A 6,099-nucleotide genomic window follows, 5' to 3' on the forward strand; every position below is an offset into this window, starting at 1 on the left:
AAAACTTCTACTCAGCCATAATGAATGAGAAATTAGAGACATTTATAGCTAAATGGATGCACATTGAGGCAATACTCTTAAGTGAAATAAATAGGACACACATGTGTAAATACCGAATAGTTTCTCCAGTGTGAGAAACTGAAAGTGTCAATAAGGACTAAAAGGTATAATGGATAGTGTGAAATGGGAAGAAAAGGACCATTTTGAATTTCAATCATCACTTTTATTCTTACTAAGTTTAGGAAGCCTAGAACAGGGCTTTCTGCTTCTTCTGCAGATCACTTTCAACATTTTTCAATTAAAAAAGGAATTCTAGCTTTCCTTCAGATTTAAGGTTGGGAGCAAATAAGGGAGAAAGAACTTTTAAAAATAGAATAACTACAGCAACGGCACACACAGGCTGCCCCTCAGTGAACCCCTGCTCTGTGCCAGGGCTGCCTCAGTCAGCACTCCAGTCCCACAGTGACTTTGCAGGATGAAAGCACCAGTGACAGGGACAACACTGTGCCCAACAGGCCAGCAGTCACAGCTATTGAGTGCTTGGATGTATGAGGCCCTGCTTCAAGGGGCTGTGCGGTCTGCATGGCTGGTCCTCACAGCAGGCCTCAGGGGTGCAGCTAACACTGGCTGAGCAGCCAGAGTCTCAGGACCAGGAAGGGGCAGAGGGAGGACGCATTGGAAGGTTGGCGATGTTTCACAACTTACTGTACCCATGAGATGTGGTCAAAAATGGTGAATGTTCAAATAAAAATATTTGTTCCAGTAAGATACATTATCATTAATCCTTCTCAAAACAGTCTTCTTTGTTTTGAACATGCTTATCCCGTCATTCTGGCCACTTCCTGAAGCAGCTCACACACACACACACCAACACACCGAATTTCCACCCAGGATTTAAAGCCAGATACCTAGCTCTGCACTCCCTCGCTTTGTGACTTTGGGGAAGTGATTGTGAACTCTCAGCCCACCTCAGTCTCCTCATATGTGCAATGGGGATCAAAGCAGCCCTGTTTCATGAGATGATTGTGAAATTTTAGGGCCTAACACTTGTAAAATGGTTTGAACAGGGCCAGACACTTGGGAACAACTTCATAAATGTTTCCCATTATCCTCAGCTTCTGGGGTCAAGGAAAATGGACAACAAGAATTGGGAGAATTGGGAGGGGTCTTGGTGCCCACAAGGCTGCATTGGAAGAGTCACACACAGCTTTGTAGCGTGACTTGAGGTAGGAAAGGACAAGGATTCTGTTGCATAAGACAGTGCGACCACTGTGCTGGGGTCTTGGGATGGGTCAGGGAGGCAACTTGGGCCTGAGGCCTTCAAGTGAGATGCTGGGCTTTGGTCTGCATATCTGGAGGGATCTGAAGGATGAGAACCAAGTAGAACCCAGGCCACCATGAAGGAGGTCAGGGGTGATGCTGAAGGAGCATCTGATGTCTGGAGCAGGAGTGAAGCTAAGTAGAAGTGGCAGAGCCACCTTCCTGCAAAGAGGCAGCTGGGCCAGGAGGGTCAGGGTCCCAGAAAAGCCCCAGAGCTGACAAGACTGCTCTCAGAGCCTCACACAGGACACACATGGGCCCCTGTGAGGAATGAATTACCAGCCCATCTTACACATGTGGAAACTGAGGCTCTGGGATGTGAGCTGTGCCCTCAGGGAGAAGTAAAAGTAGGAGCAGCCACCTGTTTACCATGCCTGATAAATGTGAAGGAAGCAGAGGATATGGGAATGAAATTGTAGGGTACAAAAGACCAGGGCTCCCTGTGAGCTGGCTCCTGGCTGTCTTCAACCTCAGAGGATCAGGTGGGAAATCAGTGAGGAAGAATCCCCTTTAATAGGGCTCCACTATTACCCCTCCCGGAGGCCCTCGCTGGCCCCCATGGGGCAGAGCAGTGTCCCCAAACCTTTGCAGTCTCTGATGCAACTCTGAGTGTCCCTAGCATGCTCTGGGCAGAGGCTGCAGGTGTGAAGAGGACTTGGCCCTTCGTTCTTTGAGGAATCAAATTCTGAGAGATAGCATGTCCCTAGCAGGGCTGCCCCTCCATAGCTCTCCGAGGGAAAAGCCTATTATGAAGGAAATCCCAGGAAGCAGGACCACGGCGGGCCACAGGACCATGGGGAAGTGAGCAGGCAGGGGAGGCAGGGAGACGTAGGATGAGGCGGGCTCCTTCCCCAGCCAGGTCTCCCCACCCTGATGGAGCACAGCTCCCAGGGATGCTCTGCCCAGTGTGTGCAGCAGAAGAAGCCCCCAGGCAGATGGAAGCTGCAGGAAACATCATCAGCGCATCTGCCCTGGATGACCCGTGACCAAGGCCACCTCTCTGTGGCTCTTGCTGCTTAGCTGTCATGGGGTCCGTTCCCTGCTGGACCAGAGAGCACATAGGCAGTCCACGTCCAGGTGCCAGCTTCTGGCCTACATCGGTGAACTTGATTTAATTTCTCCAGGCCTCCACTGGCTTCTTTATCAATGCCCAACCCACAGGGCTCTTGTCAAGGGCACCCTCAAAGAGCCTACGGCAGCACCTGGCCCTTGGTGGTACCCCAGAATGCTTGCTTTCCATGATACTTCCTTTAAAGTCCAAGTACTTTCAAGACAAGATCAGCACCTGCATCTCACAGGAGCTTGCCCTTGACAGTGCCCAGGATAGAGAAGGCACCAAGCTCAAGTCTGAAGAATGAAAGAAACGGAAAACGTAAATAAGGACTAAAAGGTATAATAGATAATGTGAAATAGGAAGAAAAGGGGCAAAGGGGAAGGGGAAGTGGGAGGGGGAGGGGAAAAGAAAGAAGGGAATGGAATTAATATGAGAAAATGAAAACATGGAAACAAAGTCTTTGTAAATAGGGAGGGATGGAGGGGTTGAAGGGAGGGCAGGGGAAGGGAGAAAAAAATAAGAACCAAGAGAGATTATGTAAAGGTGCAAATTTCCAATGATGAATGTCATTATATTGTATACCTAAAATGCACCAATGATTAAAATGAATAATTGATAATGCAAAATAGGAAGAAAAGGTCCAAAGGGGTAGGAGAAGTGGAAGAGGTAGGGGAAAGGAAAGAAAGGAAAGGAAAAATGATGAGAAATGGAAAAAATGGAAACAAAGTCTTTGTCAATAGGGAAGGGTGGAGGGGGTGAAGGGAGGGCTAGGAATGGGGAAAAAATAAGAACCAAGATGCATCATGTAAAGGTACAATTCCCAATGAGAAATGTAAATGTACTGTACACCTAAAATGTACCAATAAAAGAATTTAAGGGGAAAAAAAGAGAGAAAGGAATAAAAAGATAACCTGGAGTTGAGCGCTAATGCGTGCACTCTGAGATGCGGAGGCAGGAAGATCACATGTTCAAAAGAAGCCTGGACATCTTAGCTATTTAACAAGATCCTGTCTTAAAATTAAAAAAAAAAAAAAAAAAAAAGGGCTGGAGATGTAGCTCAGTGAAAAGGCCCTGGGGTCAATCCCCAGCACTAGGGGAAAAAAGAGCTAAGGTGTGAACCTAGACAGAAAATTTTTAGTTTGGTATCTCAGCCTGGATTCCTAAATGGTACTATGGTGTCTCTTGATGTCCTGCCTTTGAAAGAATAAAATACCTTAACTGGAGCCTACTGATAACAAAAGACACACTAAACCAGTTCTGAAGAAACTTTCTGGAGCTGCCTCAATTTTCCTGAGGCTCTAGAACCTCTCAGGAACCCAGGTGTCCTTGGGCTGAGTAAAGGTTAATCGTGGACTTTGAACTCCTAAAACAAGCAGGTCCGGAGTTTGCATTGTGTGCATCTGCTGCCCTCTGGTGGGCAGAGTCAACAGCAACAGGAACATTAAATTCCTCTTTTCTGCCCCTAAGCAGAAAAATGTTGGGTTTGCAAATATTGCTTTGGTTTGCAAAGCACTTACACATTTGATGTCTTGTGGTCATGTGTGAGCCCTAAAACTGCCTTGTGAGCCAGCGAGGGTTATCTCCTTCGCAGATGAAGAAACAGGCTTGGAGGAGGACTCTCCAGTCTGAGCTAAGTGCTGAAACTGAAGATTGTGCTGACCTCCATCAAGGGTCCATGCATTGCAGGCTTGGTTCATGGGAAGGCACTACTGGGAGGTGGTAGAGCTTTTAGATTTAGGGCCTCAGGTTAATGGTGCGTGCCCATGGAGGGGACTTTGGGATCTTAGTGTCTCTCTGTGTTCATTTTGAAGCCACTGCTGTGGTTCCTCTTCTCCCTCCTCACCAGAGGTGAGATCAGTGGGACCCCTCTCCTCTGTCTTGGTCTTTGATCCTCCAAACTGTGAGCTAGATAAACCTCTATTTTGTGAAGTTGGTTGCCTCGGGCACAAAGATAACTACTAGAGGCTGGAATTTCTGATCCTAAAGTCCAGCTAATTTGACTCTAATCTCCTGTTCTGAAACTGCCTATGAGTCCTCAACGCTGGTTAATAATGCAGAATTCCAGCCACCATTACCCCAAAAATCTATGCATGGGACTGGGAGTCCGAGGCCTGGCATCCTTCCAAATGAGCCTGGTGCACAGAGGGGCCGAATGCTTGGCCTGGCTGTTGGAAACCGCTGCCTGAGCCACAGGACCTCAGGGTCCGAGCCTGGACATCCTACCATCAACACCACATGGCTGAGGGTCTGACCTCCCTCTCGCTGTGGCAAGTGCCTCCCTGTGCCTCTCACACACCTGGCAGCCCCTGACATCTCCCAGGAACGTGTGTCCACTACACCACAGACACCAGGGCAGAGTCCCAACCCCCATCTGAATGGTCACGAAGACCTCTGAGAACAGGCGGTGGCAGAGGTGGACGGCACCCATGTGGTGACACACAGTGAGCCAGGGTGAGCCAAGGCTGTGTCCACAGAGGTCACCTCGAGCAGCTGCCACACTGAAGTGTCTCCTGCAAAAAAGCCCCACCCTGTGCCCCGGCCCCTTGAAACTCCCTACCTCTGATCATGGGACAGCTGCTTATCACTAAAAGCACAGTAACTAATTTTAGCCTGCAAGATTAGCTCACTCTCCCGCCATACTGCAATTCCATTTTCCTTTTAGCTGGAAATCTCAGTTCTGTCGCCCAATGTGGGGAGGGAGGGGAGCAAAGAAATGTACCAAAGCAGAGCCTTAAATGCAAGCAAACAGGGCAGATACTGAAACTCTGAGTGTAAAGCAGCGACATCCAAACTACCGTACCAAGAAGGTTATTCCCTGCTGAGAAACAGAAGCCTCTGAGCCATTTACCCCGACCGAAAACGTATCGTCCTCCATGTAAAGGGCTCCCTGGGCACTAGAAACTGAAGCCTGATGGGTCTCAAACTGACCTGGTGTTGAAGGCTGGGATACTGGGAATTAGAGAATGACAGGACAGGGAGGGGAGGACAGAACACCAGGTGGGGGCAAGAAGTCCCTCCTGCTTCCCAAGCGGTGACCGTCCTCCTAGACACACCACACACACACGCTCTTCCATTCCAGGACCCCGGGCCTCCCCTGAGCTCTGCAGGAAGCCCAAGGTCACCCAAATTCTTGTTTTACCAACCACTGTGTACAGGTACAGTAAGCCTGCAACCCCAACTACAACTACAGGGAAGGGAAGCACAGGGCTGGCTCAGTGGGGAAAAGATCCTGTCCCAGTCTCTTCTCTTTGACATGAGATGCCATTTGGGACAAAGCACAGATAGCTCCAGGACATCACCCCAGACAGACTTAAGGCTGTCTGTCCCTCCTAAGACAGGAAGGGCTTCTGCCCGCCCAGTTTGCAGTCTTCTTTGCGCCCCAGCCTCTGCTAACTGGAGCTGAGTGTAATGCTCTTCTGAAACAAAACAGAACCAGGCCAAGCCAAAGTCCCTGGTGGCCAGTCGTAGGGTTTGAGGTGTCCCGTGATCCAAGGCAGCAAAGGTCACAAAAACCTGATCCTACAGGGGAAACCACAAAACAGCTGTGGAATGGTAGGGAGACCCCGTATCCATCTGGGATTTCACCAAAGCTGTCTGATCCAAGGACCCCTTGGCTGAGGGCTCACAGGCACCTTCTGTTTCCCATCCACTTCCTCTCAGTGAGGAACTTCCTAATGGGTTTACAAGCCAACACTGTGTATGGGCCCTTAGGTCAACTTTAACAT

Source organism: Heterocephalus glaber, unplaced genomic scaffold (assembly GCF_053883595.1).
Source record: "Heterocephalus glaber isolate CG9 unplaced genomic scaffold, H.glaber_assembly_v1.0 deba00000122, whole genome shotgun sequence".
NCBI lineage: Eukaryota > Metazoa > Chordata > Mammalia > Rodentia > Bathyergidae > Heterocephalus > Heterocephalus glaber.